General features: G+C 39.9%; 1 protein-coding gene and 1 long non-coding RNA gene across 3 annotated transcripts in view; both read right to left on the bottom strand.

Moving 5' to 3' along the window:
* PLCB1 (phospholipase C beta 1) overlaps positions 1-14,682 on the bottom strand; it is a 373,777-nt gene that overhangs the window by 320,052 nt on the left and 39,043 nt on the right. The window lies entirely within an intron of this gene.
* LOC122187068 lies at positions 1,347-2,364 on the bottom strand. The gene is made up of 3 exons (XR_006181235.1): positions 2,328-2,364; positions 1,744-1,819; positions 1,347-1,665 (listed from the first exon to the last, which is right to left on the bottom strand). It is a non-coding gene; the product is annotated as an uncharacterized LOC122187068 (long non-coding RNA).

Raw genomic sequence — 14,682 nt, 5'->3', positions numbered from 1 at the left:
ATTAGAGCTGCCACTGGGTCACTGCCTGGGAAATGCACTCAGTGCTGCAGCCTGGCTGAGACTCAAGGGACTCATTCCTGGCAGCCCTGGCGCACAGCCCCGGCTGCCATCGCAGCCAGCCAAGCATGTTGGATGGCTAAGGAACTTTTCCTTTTTGAACCACACTATTTCCAGTCAAGCACTCACAACTATTTAAAGATGCAACCAGCTGGGACTCATCCATAAGCAATTAAACTCCTGTCTGTGCAAAACCAAAGGTCAGCAAGTTGGGCTGTGCTGTGGCAGGGAGGGGAGAGCATGCTGCCAGCAGGACGCACAAGGGGGAACCTGTAGCTCTGCACTTCATGCCACTGGCTGCCTCCTGCTTCTGGTCGTATGCTGCACAGCACAGCTACCTTAAGAAGTTTCTTGTGGAGAAAAGAAGGCGACTGGGTAAATACCTCAGCTGGAGCAAAGTGCTGGATTATTTGTCGCACAGCATGGCTGTACCATCTTAAAGGCAGAACGGGCTGCAGGATTTCACCTGTTGTTATAATTAAGCTTCACCCATGACACAGCTTAATTGCATTCATTCGGCTTTGTGTACACACCGGGATGAGAGCTATATTTAATGAACTTTGTCATTACACTTCAGTCAGGAAATCACTCATTGTAGACAGACATCGTAACTGCTTATGGCTTAGCTTCAACAAACTCAACAGAACACAAAGAGCTATAATAAGAAAAAACAAACAAAACATGTTTAAGCTGGTATAGCAATGCTTTTATCAAGGCTTTCATTAGTACAGGGCACCCAGTGTTTATCTCCTATCTGTTCTTGCCATGTGACACAAGAAATGAGTGCAGACCTGGTCACAGTAAAGAGAAATCACTAGCCCAGAGAATTTACAAATTACATCAAAATTGCAGAAGGAAACAGAAAACATTATTTTTACTCCAGTCTTTGGAAAAAGGCTGCAGATAAGTGAACTGGTTGAAGTGACACAAGATCTCCAGCTGAAAGGAAAACAAAACTGTCTCTTCAGCACGCACAGAGATTAATCTACAAGAACTAACTTTTCTGTGATCACTGGATTACAACTTTAATGGCATACATTCTTAGCTTTATGCCTTTTATTTTAGCAGGATTCCTCTTTAATCAAGAGAATGCCAGACATTCACTCACAAGTTTAGGAAGACAAGATATATAATCATCTCTGCAAATGATGAATCATTTGTACAGCATTCTTCCCCTTTACAATTTTATTGAGAGATGCACCTTCCTAGAAGTCAGATTAACAATACTGTGCATATTTGCTCTAATAGCAGTTGTTGTACACCAGAATCTAATCTTGCCAACAGCGCTGTCAACAACCTGGGGCAAAAAATGTGGATTTCAAATAAGTACAAGCACACAGACAGAAGAATGAAGAGAGACAGGGGAACTTGTATCAGCAATTAAGAAAACACTAATAGGTTGTAAATTCTTCTCTCATGAGAGGCCAGTTGCTGTAATTGCCTCTACACTGCAAAAATGTTATGGCTTACAGTATCCAGATTGAACTCTAGAATGGTATCTCAGTATTGCAAGTAACTCCTCACATCCATCCAGATGGTACTATTTCCTTCGAGTCATCTCAGCCTAAGTCCCTCTGTAGGAGAAGACACTTGCACAATGTCAAAGAGCTGCCAGAGAAGAAAACACGTCTTGTAGAGACCTGAAAGATGAAGACTTAAGTGCTGCCTTGGCAGAGACAAGCATACCTTCAGGTTCTGTCCAGCAGCAAGTTCACACAACTTTGCAGTTAAAAGCTGTGCCTAATAAAACCAGACAAATGTGCTGAAGATAAATAAAATCAATGTAAGTCAGATAATGTAAGCGATATTAAGATATGATACATAAGATTTATAAACCATAGGACAACCTAACATTATTATATAGCACCATCATGTATCTATAGATTTATCTACTAAGTATATATCTACTACTTATACTGTATATACTTTATACACAGTAGTTACACAAAGTAGATTTCTAAATATATAAATCTCTATGATACAGATACACCCGTAACAGCTTAGCCAATACAGTACAGCATAAATCCTCCCTTCAAATAGAGGCCTTCATACTGCTAGATTCTAAATTAGGGCCTGAGTTCACTGATTCTTTTATCAGTGTTTCCCTCATATGCTCACAGAGTTAACAGACGTACAATGAACTTTTGAAACAGATAGCTTATGCCCATATGTATAATCAATGAATATTAAGATGTTATAATTATGAAATAAACAAGGGAGTTAGGCAAAGCAGACTATGATAACAAAAGGAGAATAAATAGAAGGCTTACCCCATCCTGGGCTCACTCACAAAACACCAGCAGAGCAGATCTCCAGAAGAGATCCTTCCCCACTGGTAGCCAGCTCTTCAATAGGTCTAGGAGAGGTGGAACCAGGCTCCACCCCTTCCGGCAGCACAGGTGAATTGCCTTCAGCTGTGCTCCTCTGGCTGACTCATTGCTGGCCTCAGGTGATCAATCAGAGGTTCAGGCCGTGACTCAGCAGTTCCATACCAGCCCAATATCACTGATGCCTCGGAAATGCTGTCTTCCACGGTTGTAGGATGTTAAAGTCAGCATTCTTGTAAACATTTTGAATCTCGGAATTCAGCTTCCTTCCTTTCTCCTAACAACTGTTCACAAAACTACCTGCCTTGAAGTGGTGCACTGCACAATTCAAGGATCCAAAACCAACCAACCAAAAATGAAAACCCATGCCAGACAAACTAAAGCAGCTGTCAGAACAGGTTGGGATCGGGATGCACATTGCATGGCATACATCTCCCTTTGTTTCTGCTTGCCAGCAGAATGCCAGGATGCCTTGGAGGCTTCTTTCATATACTTGTAATGTTTTTATTTGCCAAGATATACTCAAACTTTTTTTTTCTGGAGCATCCTGAAAGGAATATCAAAATATAAGGATTTTACTTGAGGTTTGAGATCTACTTCAAAAATACCACTGAGGTCAACACACACCTTTTAACTTTGTTAAGCACTAGCTTCAGCCTCTGGTAAAAACAGGAAAAGACAGAAAATTTGACATTTGCATACAGCCTCTCAAACAAACCCATGCCTGTCCTCTGCAACACCTTCCTAAGACTCCACCATAGCACTTTAGAAATCTTCTCACATTGAATCACAGAATTACCTACCAATATAAAAGACATCTATGAATGCACTTATGTATATGTATCTCATGCTTTCAACTTCCTGTTTTCTAGATGCCAAGACACCACCTGATGCTTCAAGGAATATACAGCACAGTGAAGAGATAAAAGGATCCTTCCTGCACCCCCTCCACAGCTGTATCCCCATTCCAAAAGTGATCTCCAGCCATGGGAAAACTGACATCAAGTAACAGATCTCTGAACTGATCAGATTTTAAGCCCTTCAGCAGATTCAATGTGTCTGCACTAACAAGGTGATGGGCCCTACAAAGGGGCCATCATACCTTGTGGTGTATTTCACCTCTGCATGCTTTCCTCCCTCCTGGACAAGCACACAAAATAACATAAGGATGGTCACAGTCCCCCAAACACATACCAGGACTGAGCAATATCAGAGTGGGTAGGTATCTGCAAGAACAAGGTAGGTCCAGTGACCTAGTAAAATGCACATGCATTTGCCTTCTCCAGACAGTGACAGTCAAAGGAAATATGAGCACCTGCTTAGAGTCTGGCATGCAGTTGTTTAAAACCTACTGGTGGGCGACAGCTGCTTTACTGCAACCCATCACCTAACATTCAAATCAGCAGTGCATGCCACCAGGTACTCTGGCCCACCTGCAACACAAGTGTAAATGTACTTCAAATACTTCAGGTATATTTTTTAGAGTCAATGTGCATAATGTGCACAATGTGCATAAACTATTACAACAAACTACTTGAAAACATTTTCTTAGAGCTTCATTAACTCAGTATTAAAAAAATTAAGGCATAGTAAGCATAGAAATGAATAATACATTTGCATTTTAGTGACACAGTATTACACAGTTGGGCACGGATTGCCACCTTTATCTAGAATAAGGCTCACTGAAGACAGTGGAAGTTCTTAGGGTCTACAGCTCTCAGGGCACAACCTTAACACAGAGGCTCAGAAAAGTCAACTGGCATTAGTTTAACATATGACCTAAAAAAGAGTAGTTAAACTCTATTTGGATGCTTTCCTTCAAAATTAAAATGACTTTAATACGATTTCGTTACTTAAGTTTGGAAGTGAAATAAACTAAATCAAATTAGGCCACTGTAATGCTGAAGAAAAGCATCCACACGGTTTTGATGCAGTACAACAAACTGCTTTGAAAATTAACTCATGGTTTTCCCATGTGTCCATTCATTCAAAAAAACCCTTTAAGAAGGCTATAGTTAAAAAAAATAATTAATCCAATTAAATTAAAATCTGTCTTATCCACCGTTATGGCACAGTTGTTATTGTGAAGAAATAGCTACATATTAAAGTAAGTTTCTCTGTGGAAAAACTCATCCGGCTTCAGAAGAAACGGTATTTTTGCTGCAATTCTTCACAGCAAGTTTTATGAAAGGACTATAAAAACCTTCACCCTTTTTCTCGGCAATTGATTAGTGACATCCAGTGCAGTAGCTCAGAGGGCAGGTCTGAAGTCCTTTATGGCTTTGCTTTAAGGCAGAATGACTTCTTATTCAGCAGACAGCATGTTTTACATCTACTCACAGGAGGCACATTTCCAGCTACAATGAGACCTCCAGCATCTTCCACAGTCTTCCAAACAAACTAATTCAGGAAAGTCAATTAATAGTGGTTAAATATTAGCTAACAGCTCAGAAGAAAAGACACAGCAGTTAAGTAAGGCTAAAAGGATGATTTGACATGCACTATTTTAAGAGCACTGGGCCAATCAACAATTTATTTTGTACTTCCTGCTGACCAAGAGAATGGGGGCAGACATATCCAGAACAAGACTCTAAGACTCCAGAAGTACCACCTGCATTTTTCCCAGACTATTTTACTTGTCGCTCAAATGCTTTCCCTTCCATCCCATTTGCGCAGACGATCTACAAACACTGTTACACTAGAGATGGCAAGGTCTCTCAACGGAGCTGTAAAAGTAGCATCTCTTAGAACTGATTTTATGCACGGTGTGATATATGTATTTCTATAGTACCTTACCACAACACACATTTCTGTCGGTCTCCAGCTATACCAGAACTTGACATGTCTCAGGGACACTGTCAGGCTTCTTGGAGATGACCTGGTGGTACCAAGGCACTCAGCTAGTCCTACCACTCTTACAAGAGCCAGACACAGCCGCACCATGATAAAGAGCTCTCAGCAGAACAGGACCACACCTACCCGTACTATGACAAATACAATCTTGTAGCTGCAGGCTCATGCATCATTAAGAAATGGGACATGATGGCACATCATTAGGCGCATCACAGAAGCATGCATTTTCTCTGAATTTTTCATAACAGCTACATTCAAAAATAAACTATTGGACAGATCGCTGGGCTATTTTAAGTCCTCTGACAAGTGCCCTCTGGAGTCTGACAAATGTTAGCAGCACTTATAGCTTCTGAAGTAAAACTTGCTGACTTCAAAAGATTCTAATACTCAAACTAACCATAAAAAAAAATGGTGGCTTGCAAGCTTTTTTCTTTTTTTGCACTTTTTTAAAAATTGTTTTTATAAGACCTTCCTGCACCAACAAATTAAGCACAGGGGGGCAATTTCAGGTTAAAAGCAATTTTTAAGACAAAATGTTTAATATGTGGCTGATGCATGCTCAATTACATCGTGTTTGAAGCAGGTCTCAAGATCAAAAGGAGAGAAATGTTACATTAAATCAGAAAGTTGTTTTAAAGCTGCAATTAAGAACTCAAACTCAAGGGAAAGAGTTGTTTGAGTTGGTAGGGGAAACATTATACACAGAATTAAGATCAGCATTATAGTTGTTGAAACAAAGAAAGTACCCTAGATAAGAAGCAGCACATAATTGAGTGTTTACACAGCTGTAAAACATCTACCAGGAGAATTACAAGTACACGTGCTGGGAGACGTGGCAGGGGAAATCTCTAGCTGATCCTGCTCAACAATTTGCTTTATTGCCTGGTTGCTCTTGGTTCCGCGAGCAGCACAAAAGGTTGATGATCAGTTTAAGCTGTGCGAATCAGAGATGAGTAGACTAACAGAACCCTGGAAGTTGGAAGGCAGCTCTGGAGACATCATTCCAACCCCCTGCTAAAGCAGGTTCCTGAAAGTACGTTACACAGGAAAACTAACCTGTAAGTTTATACAAACAACATGAAGGGCAAAAATGTGTACCAATAAGGCTCTTAATGCTTAAATGAAGAAAATATGAAGTTAAAATCTAAAAAGGAGAGAAAAGAAGAAATAAGTCTTTGTACAGGCTGGATGTGGCTGTAGGCAGCCTGGTCTGGTGGTTGGCGACCCTGCACATAGCGGGGGGGTTGAAACTCAATGATCATTGTGGTCCTTTTCAACCCAGGCCATTCTATGAAAATACTTACAGGTAAGTTATTTAATTAATGAACTAGTCGCAGCTTATAAGCATGCATACTTATATTTGCTTATATTGCTTTCACCTCCAAATATTTCATAATTTATTCTTTTATTAGTTTAGTGTGTTTGATAGGGACACACAAAACATTTTAAATTTCCTCACATTTAGATTTGTAATAGCCTTAGAAAAGACTTGTTACTGTTGTAGTTAGTGCTGTTCTTTAATACAAAGTACTTTATAAAAACTGGTGATAATATTCAACACAGATGAAAATGAAATAGTTGTTAAAGGAGATAAAGAAGTACCTACTATATCTGCTGCTTCCCAATCTTGGCACCATCAACTTACACTGGAAATAAATACTACTAGTCATTACTATGATGTTCAGTCATGGGATCATAATAGTTATCTCACACTCAAATCTGTGCTGCCACCCTTGGAAAAAAGTATGTGAGAGAAACACATCTATGGACATCATTAACTTCAGTCTTTGCCCTTAAAGCAAATGAAGTTTTTGGCAAATGCTGAACACACACTTAATAAACAATTTCAAAAAGGGGCACTCAGACTCCTTTAGCTTTCATGGGAACATTGGGAGGCTTCAGAAGAGGCTCACTCACAGAAGAGCTGGTGCAAACTTCATAATTCGATCACAGAATTAGACAGAGTTTTGCCACTCTACAAGCTTGGCTTTCCTCTGCTCTCCAGCACTTGTTTCCAGTACCTACACCACAACTAAAAGACCTTTTCTGTTGTGTCCTACTCCTCTCCCACTTCCCTGATGGCATAGCAGAAGGAGGAGGAAGCCCTGCTGCCCTGCAAACTTGGTACACAGCACCGCGATGCTTCCGGAGTAACTCTGAAATTCCTTTTCCTATAGCCACACTCTCTTCACAGATCCAAATCCAAGAGCAGGAAACAGATGTTAGGACAGAGAGCAAAGCTAAGACATCTCAGCAATCTCAAGGAAGCAGGTGGTTCCTCACAGATCACTGCCAACTCCCACATCTTAAAGAGGCCCATGGCCTGGGTGGGGCAGAGGCGCAGTCAGTCCCTAAATATCCTTTTCTCCTCCACGCTGTTCAGCCCATGCTCAGCAAAGCCTCCATCCCATTCCAGCTGGTAGCAAAGAGGATCAAGGCACAAAGTTCCCTGCTTTTGTTTAGCGCGCTTTGGCAGCGATATGCTTAGATACAACTGATTCGGGTCACTAATCAAATCAACAGAGAGCTGGCTAACAATCTGTTTTAAGTCAGCTGGCAACTGATGGCTGTCTGCATCTCTGAGTTTGTGTAGCCCTGGTTAGGTTTAATCAGCCACACAGCCGTTCAACTGTCCTTATTCACCAAAAGACAAATTCTGGGAATTCAACTTGAGATGTGAATAGCTGTACTCACTCTATCAAAGAGCACTTACTGAGAATACTCTGTATCCCTCACTCACAACTTGCCCCGTCCTTCAGCCTTGCTGCCAGTATGCTGTTACTCTACAGCGCTGTTGAAAAATGAAAGCCAAAGGGGAACAAACACAGGCAAGTGGACGTCCAGATAAGGGAAAATCTTGAGACCTTGAACACAGTCCAAAAATTTTCCCTTTGCCAACATGAAAGCACATGACAAGTTTAGGCCAGAAAACTAAGATGACAGCTCTGTTTGGTAATGATATGATTAACAAAAAGTATGTGTCTGTCACTCTCAAGATAAACACACCTTAAAAGAAACAAATTAATAAACTGTTATAAATTACTCCTAGTAACAGAGACTAAAATAAAAATTCAAAAGACTGAGTTATTCAACCTTACCAAGAATGTGCTACTGCAGAACTGTGACCAAATAGTTCTTCTATTCCCAAATATGAGACATATAAGCTATAAATAAACATTCTAGATATGTATCACTACTGCAGATGCCACCCAATCGTTCCACTGCTCTTCATACACTGCAGCCCATTTCTGACACAGTCTTCATTTTCTTTCCCTTTCTAGGCATCAAGAGACCAGAGGAAAATGATGCAGCCTGCCAAAAGCCATTAGGTACACCAGCACTTGTCATTTACTCACGTCATGCTGTTTCTCACCCTGAATGTCTTGTATTCAAGAAGTGCCTCATGGCCAGTGTCAGCTCGTACATCTCTCCATAGGATTAAAACTGTCTAGATTTTGTGTCAAGCTATTATTTTTTTTTCCTTGGAGAATATTATACACATGTTTAGACATTTTAATTATTATTATTTAAACAATAAAGAACAGATGGGAAAAAGCTTAGCAAACAGTCAGCATCTGGACACTGGAAACTTCACTTCAGCCAATGAGAGCTATCTAGAGGTAGAACTATCTCATGTACAATTGAATTGGTCTTACTATATCCTGACCATAAGAGAGAGATGTTCTGCTTGGGAAAGTTGCTTTCATCTGCAAAACTTTAAAACTCTATAGAAATAACACCACTGATACAGTGAGCAGCAATTACATGGCAGTCATATATGCAATAAAGTTCACAGGGTCAACGTATGTGTTTATAACCTGCTTTGCAACCTTGCAAAACGTTTGAAGATGGAAATAGGATGCAAAATGAATGCAGAATCCTTGAAAATAAGCATAAATCAGTCAGTCATACTGTAAGCACATTTTAAAGTCACAACAGTAAAGCCTCATAGTATGAGTACAGACAAATGTTTTTGTTGGAGATTAACTAGGATTTCTTGGGAGCTTCAGATGAAAAGAAAACTATGCAAATAATTCCAATCACCATGCAAATACATAACACACGTGGCAAACTTCATCCTCCTTAAAACCACAGAAACTACACTGTTTTAATGTTCCAGCATCATAGGGATCAGTCACCAAGTGTACGAAGGAAACTAGCATAACCATTAAATTGTAAAAGAACAGCCAAAGAGGAAAGAAATACCAAAAATAACTTGTAAATTCACATAAAGTTGAGCCATGATCCACTGAAGCTATATGAAAAACCTATCTAGTTTCCTACCATCCTTACGAAACACCATTATCTGAAATTTCTTAGGTGAGTCATGTAAGATCTTGTAGAATATAACAATAATTCCCAATAAACAGATCTGCTAAAGTTAGTGCCTGAAAATCCTTCAAAAGACTGTATGTTTTTCTCCAGTCTCTTGGCCATGAAGAGCAAGCTGCTTTCCCACGGACTCTCTTACTCATATGGGCTGTCCCGTTGCCTGACATCTGCTGGGGCAACTATAAGGGCAGAGGCTCTCAGGCCTTTCTCCCTCCCAAGAGGGCAAGGCAGCATCACTGCAACAAGCAGCTCCCATACACCACCAGCAGCTTTTTTCAGCCCTGAAAACTCTAGGCATAGGAAGCATAAAGGCACTTTAAATTCCCTTATGTTCCTTCTTCCTACCTGAGAGTTCAGTACTAAAGGGATATTTATAGTCTCAAGAGGTCTCCTCAACTTCCAAGGGGCCATCTATCCCCTGCGCTCTTGTCAGCGCTGCACCCAGACCAGGAAAACAACTTGGTCTCTCAGATACGCTGGATAGCTCAGGCTCAGCACCATCTAACCATGACCTTCAGTCTTCTCAAATCAACTCCAGACTGGTGGAGGGTGTCTACAGTCAGCAGAGAGCCCAGACACTGGATTTTAGTTCTTAAAACAAGATCAATTTCTAAGAAATAGTCTGAAACTCAGGGAGGTGTAGTTTAATTCTAATTCATTTTAGGTGCTCATCTGCACAGGTGACAGGAATACAGCACTTTGGTCTTCTCTCAAGCAGAGAGCACTTTAGGAGAACAATTTCTGTACCTGGAAAGTAAATTGAAATTTTGATTTCAAGTGACATTACAGAATATTCTTAGAAATGAGCTACAAATTAGCCACTGCTAATCTCTGAACTGAAATGCCTCCACTGTTCTGAAAGTTACAATTACCAACAGAAAGAACAGCTACATAACACACAGCCAGGGCAGCCTGAAGTTCACATGTTAAGTACGCTTTGTTCATAAACACTAATTTGAAGAAATTACCTATTCAATAATTTGAAAATGTACTCATCTGATTTCTTAGTAATAGCAGATGTTTGGTTCTCTAAAAGGAAAGCAACCCAAATTCACTAAAAAGAGATAACCTGGAGCAACTTTCTCATGAGCACACGGGAAGCATGCAGACGCACAGAATCATTAACAGCTACCAAGCACTGGGTCACAGCCTACAGGTACAAACAGCTGCTTATTTCCAGGCTTCAGGGCTACTTGGCATCTGAGGATAATCACTAATGTTTGTTCAGGAAAATGGAGAGTTTTTTTGTCTAGGTAAACATGGTATCTCACTGGCATAAGGAGATACTTTCTATACACATTTACTAAGTTCACCATGAAGACTCATGTTGTCTACCAGAAGCTCTGTGTGAAGGGCTTCACCACCAGAAACTAGCAGCAGAAAGCCAGCACAACAAAGCCAGTTTGTAAAGGCAACAAATACAGAATGAGAACCAAGGCCCTTTCACACTGCACCTAATGCAAGCAGGCCCATGTCAAGTCTGTGGCCACGCAATGCTGCCAGTATTGCCAGTGAAGTCTGAAGCCTTGCTAGCTGTACAAAGGGCTTGCATGACAGTGGAGCTGAAGTTAGAGTATAAACTATGAAATGAGCAGATTTATAAAGCTAAGAAAGTACTGGGCTCTGAGCATTTGCTTCTGAGCAGGTGAAATTTCTCTGAAGATAATATTTTATCTTGTGTTAAACTGCAGTCTTATATCCATACAGTCTCAAGATCCGCACTTCCTTTTGTTTCTTCAACACATGCTGTTCTGTGGCCTCAGCATATGTGAAAAGCAGTGATAAGAAGGGTTAATACATTATTTTTAGTAATAAAGGAGAAACCCCAGTAAAGAATCCTGTATGTTTCTAAGTGCTTATGTTTTTGTTAGTATGTTGCATTAGCACTAGGATGGGTAGGTTATTGGTTTTTTGCAATTTATTTTTCCTCTCACCTTCATATCTCCACAGCTCTTACTGCATCTCACTGCAGATCCTGAGACACAAGAGAGCAGACTGGTTTCTAGAGGAACACTGTCTTCTTTTTTATTCTTGTTAGTAATGCTATAGCAAACACCACTCTGACACTGGCTGAGTGTAAGTTACTTAACATCACTCTCGGTAGAAGACAAGAATGAACTATAAATGCATTTGATCCTTTCACACCTTCTTTCCTTTATCCTCCTCCACACTGAGGCTAATACCCAGAGCTGCATGTAAAATGCACTTGGCAGCTGAATGGCTCAAGCTGCCAAGTTTCAGAATGATTTTTTCCTGACTCGACAACAGGAGCAGGAACACTATCATGGTTTTTGTCAGTTTCCAGCTATCCCAATGAGAGTCACTGCATTCAGTTGTACAATAAAGGTAATTTACTCCAATAGTTTTCCTACAACCAGGAAAATAGGCTAACTTGCAATAGGTTAAATCTAAGTGTTAGTTGGAGCACATAAGACAGCTGTCTTCTGTCTTAGTCCACATCAAGAGCTGCAATTCTGAGCAGGGCAGAAATGCTGTACGTTTGCAGATGAGGAGATTGTCATCAAGATGTTATTCTTACTTGCACTGAGGGTACTTTTAAAACAGATCCTGGTCTTACTTCTACCAAATGCCATTAGTTTAAGCCTCATCAGAGAATTTTCTTCAATAACAAGCACACCGAGCAAATTTTGCCCTGAACTCAGAACATGCAGATTCTTTCAGCACTCTTATTCATATTTATACAAATTAATCAATTAAAAGGTAGTTTCTCCAGAGTTCGCATCAAGGAATTAAAGCTCCACCACTCTGACTTCAAAGAGAAGCTGCGGAGACCAGCAGGAGTGGGTCCTGGCAAAAGCAGAGCCAGCCAAGAGATGGTCCTGGGGCTTGGGCCAGTTAATGGAATGAGGCAAGGGATACAGACAGTCACCAGCAAAAAGCAGCAGGCAGTTGAAACCACAGGGTTAAGAAGGTGTCACTGCCATCCTCTCTTCACTCACTTACCAAACCAAAGCCAAGGCTGTGGTACCAAACCCACAGAGCCTCCTAACGATGTCTCCACAAGTCATAGCAGAGATGAGATCTGGCTGGCAGCTGCATTTCTAAAAGCCATTACTCATCCACTACAGGGCATTCGCAGCTACAGGCTAAATCCAGTTGAGAGCATGGAAAATCCTGTATTTCATTAAGTCATGAGGCAGCACTGGGCAGAATGCGAATCTGCCAACATGGTCATTGCAGGACTGCCACCAAGAAGCTCTATCCCAAAATGCTCATATTTTGTAGCCAAGTACAAGAACATCTGTTGTATGAGAGTTTCTTAGAATCAGCACTGTATTAACCCACTCTTCCTTCATAGAGCTAAACAAATGAATCAAATATCACAAGAATTAGTTATTACATATTAAAGTGCTGCTAATACACAGTAATATTCTTCCTCAAGTATTTACTTTTCACATCTTTTTCCTTGTTTTAGGTTCTGTTTATTTTCATTCAAATGTAACAGATGAAATACTTGATCTCATAGTGTAAACAACAAGTTAGAGATACCAAATGCTGTACTGAGTGGGCCAAAGAAAGTCAGATATAACATGCATTCTTCATTATTGTTACTGTCATGATCCTCAAATGATATCACAATCTCTCATTACAAAATGTAACACAGTTTTCCCAACTACTTGGAGGAATAAAAGCAAACCTGAGTCTTCCTACTAGAGCACCCAGACAATTGGATTTAACCTCGACTGGATCATTCATTCCCAAGGCCTAATTACAGTACCAAATACATCTTTATTATCTGGCTTCTACCTGTATGGAAGCTAGGGTGTTCATTCCATTAAATACAGCCTTAATCTTCAGAATAAAAGGCAGTTTTAACAAAAATAATAATTCAAAGCTAAGTTCTCACAGATCCATTCTGGTCTTAAATTTCTTGCCTCTGAAGCAACCACACACCTAAGATTCACAAGGTCCCTAACAGTGATCTTAGAAGATTTTTTTTAATGGAACAGGACATTCAAAAAGAATATCATTGATTAATTACTGTGGTGTGACATGTGCTACATTGCAAGTATACAATAAAGCCTTACACCTTTAAGATGCAGAATTTAAAGACTATAAAGTAGCTTGCAAAAGAGTGATTTTACATTGTGCTTGCAGCTATAATGTCTGTGTAAAATGGAAAGGAAAAATGTCTTTCTTGCCACATCAGAATAATACTGAGTCAGAACTGAACGCACCTAAAAGAGTTATTTAATACTGTCATCACAGTTGGTGCTTAATGTCTCAACTGTGTTTCTAGATTAAAGGTTAATATACTACTTACCTCTTGAGATACATGGAATGAGAATTTTATTATGTAACTGAGTAACACACATTAGGCAGTAGAAAGTGGGAAGGCCAAAATCTAGTTCCTCTATCACAATGCTTTTCCATGTTACAGAGACAACAATGTTCACTGGAACATAGATATTACAGAAGAAAACACAGAGTAAATAAGTTCAGTATTTCTAATCTGGAACCCTACAAACTAATAGAAGTGTCTCTGGCAGCAACTTGTTCAGTCACATTTCAGAACCATTCTTCAAATTCAACTCTGACGACCATTTCCTGCTAGTATCTTCTGTACCCTGTGGCAAAACCAACCTTATAGACAAGGGGTTTCATGACGATGCTATGTAAAGTTGACACTTTTGATTGAACAGTTCAACTTTTAACTGTTTAACACCTTTTAGTTGAAGTGGCCGGTTCAGTTTTCTATAACTGCAGCCAATATCAAACAGATATGAGGAAAAGTTGTAGTCTACACTGTCAGCATAAATTAATTCTTCAACTCCTAAAACGTTCTCCTTAAAACCTTTCTACATGCCACTTGAACAACAGAACACACCTTCTATATATAATGAATACAGATAAGTGACTCACACACTGCCATGATGTGATTTTTTAAGCTATCAGCATCAAGAAGTAAAAGAGAAGGAACAGATTTCAATGTATAAAAGCATTCATATACTGCATATCACATCACATCACATCATCGATGTGAAACCCAGTATTGATTTTCATCAAAGTTTGTGGAAGCAAACTTTTTTCAGTGATGCAGAACCTTGCATTTACAGTAGACATCTAGGAAACAACACTTTATTCTAGGTCA

Source organism: Lagopus leucura, unplaced genomic scaffold (genome assembly GCF_019238085.1).
Source record: "Lagopus leucura isolate 7727_CA_CO unplaced genomic scaffold, USGS_WTPT01 Super-Scaffold_73, whole genome shotgun sequence".
Taxonomy (NCBI): Eukaryota; Metazoa; Chordata; class Aves; order Galliformes; family Phasianidae; genus Lagopus; species Lagopus leucura.
This window is presented reverse-complemented; position numbering and strand designations above follow the sequence as displayed.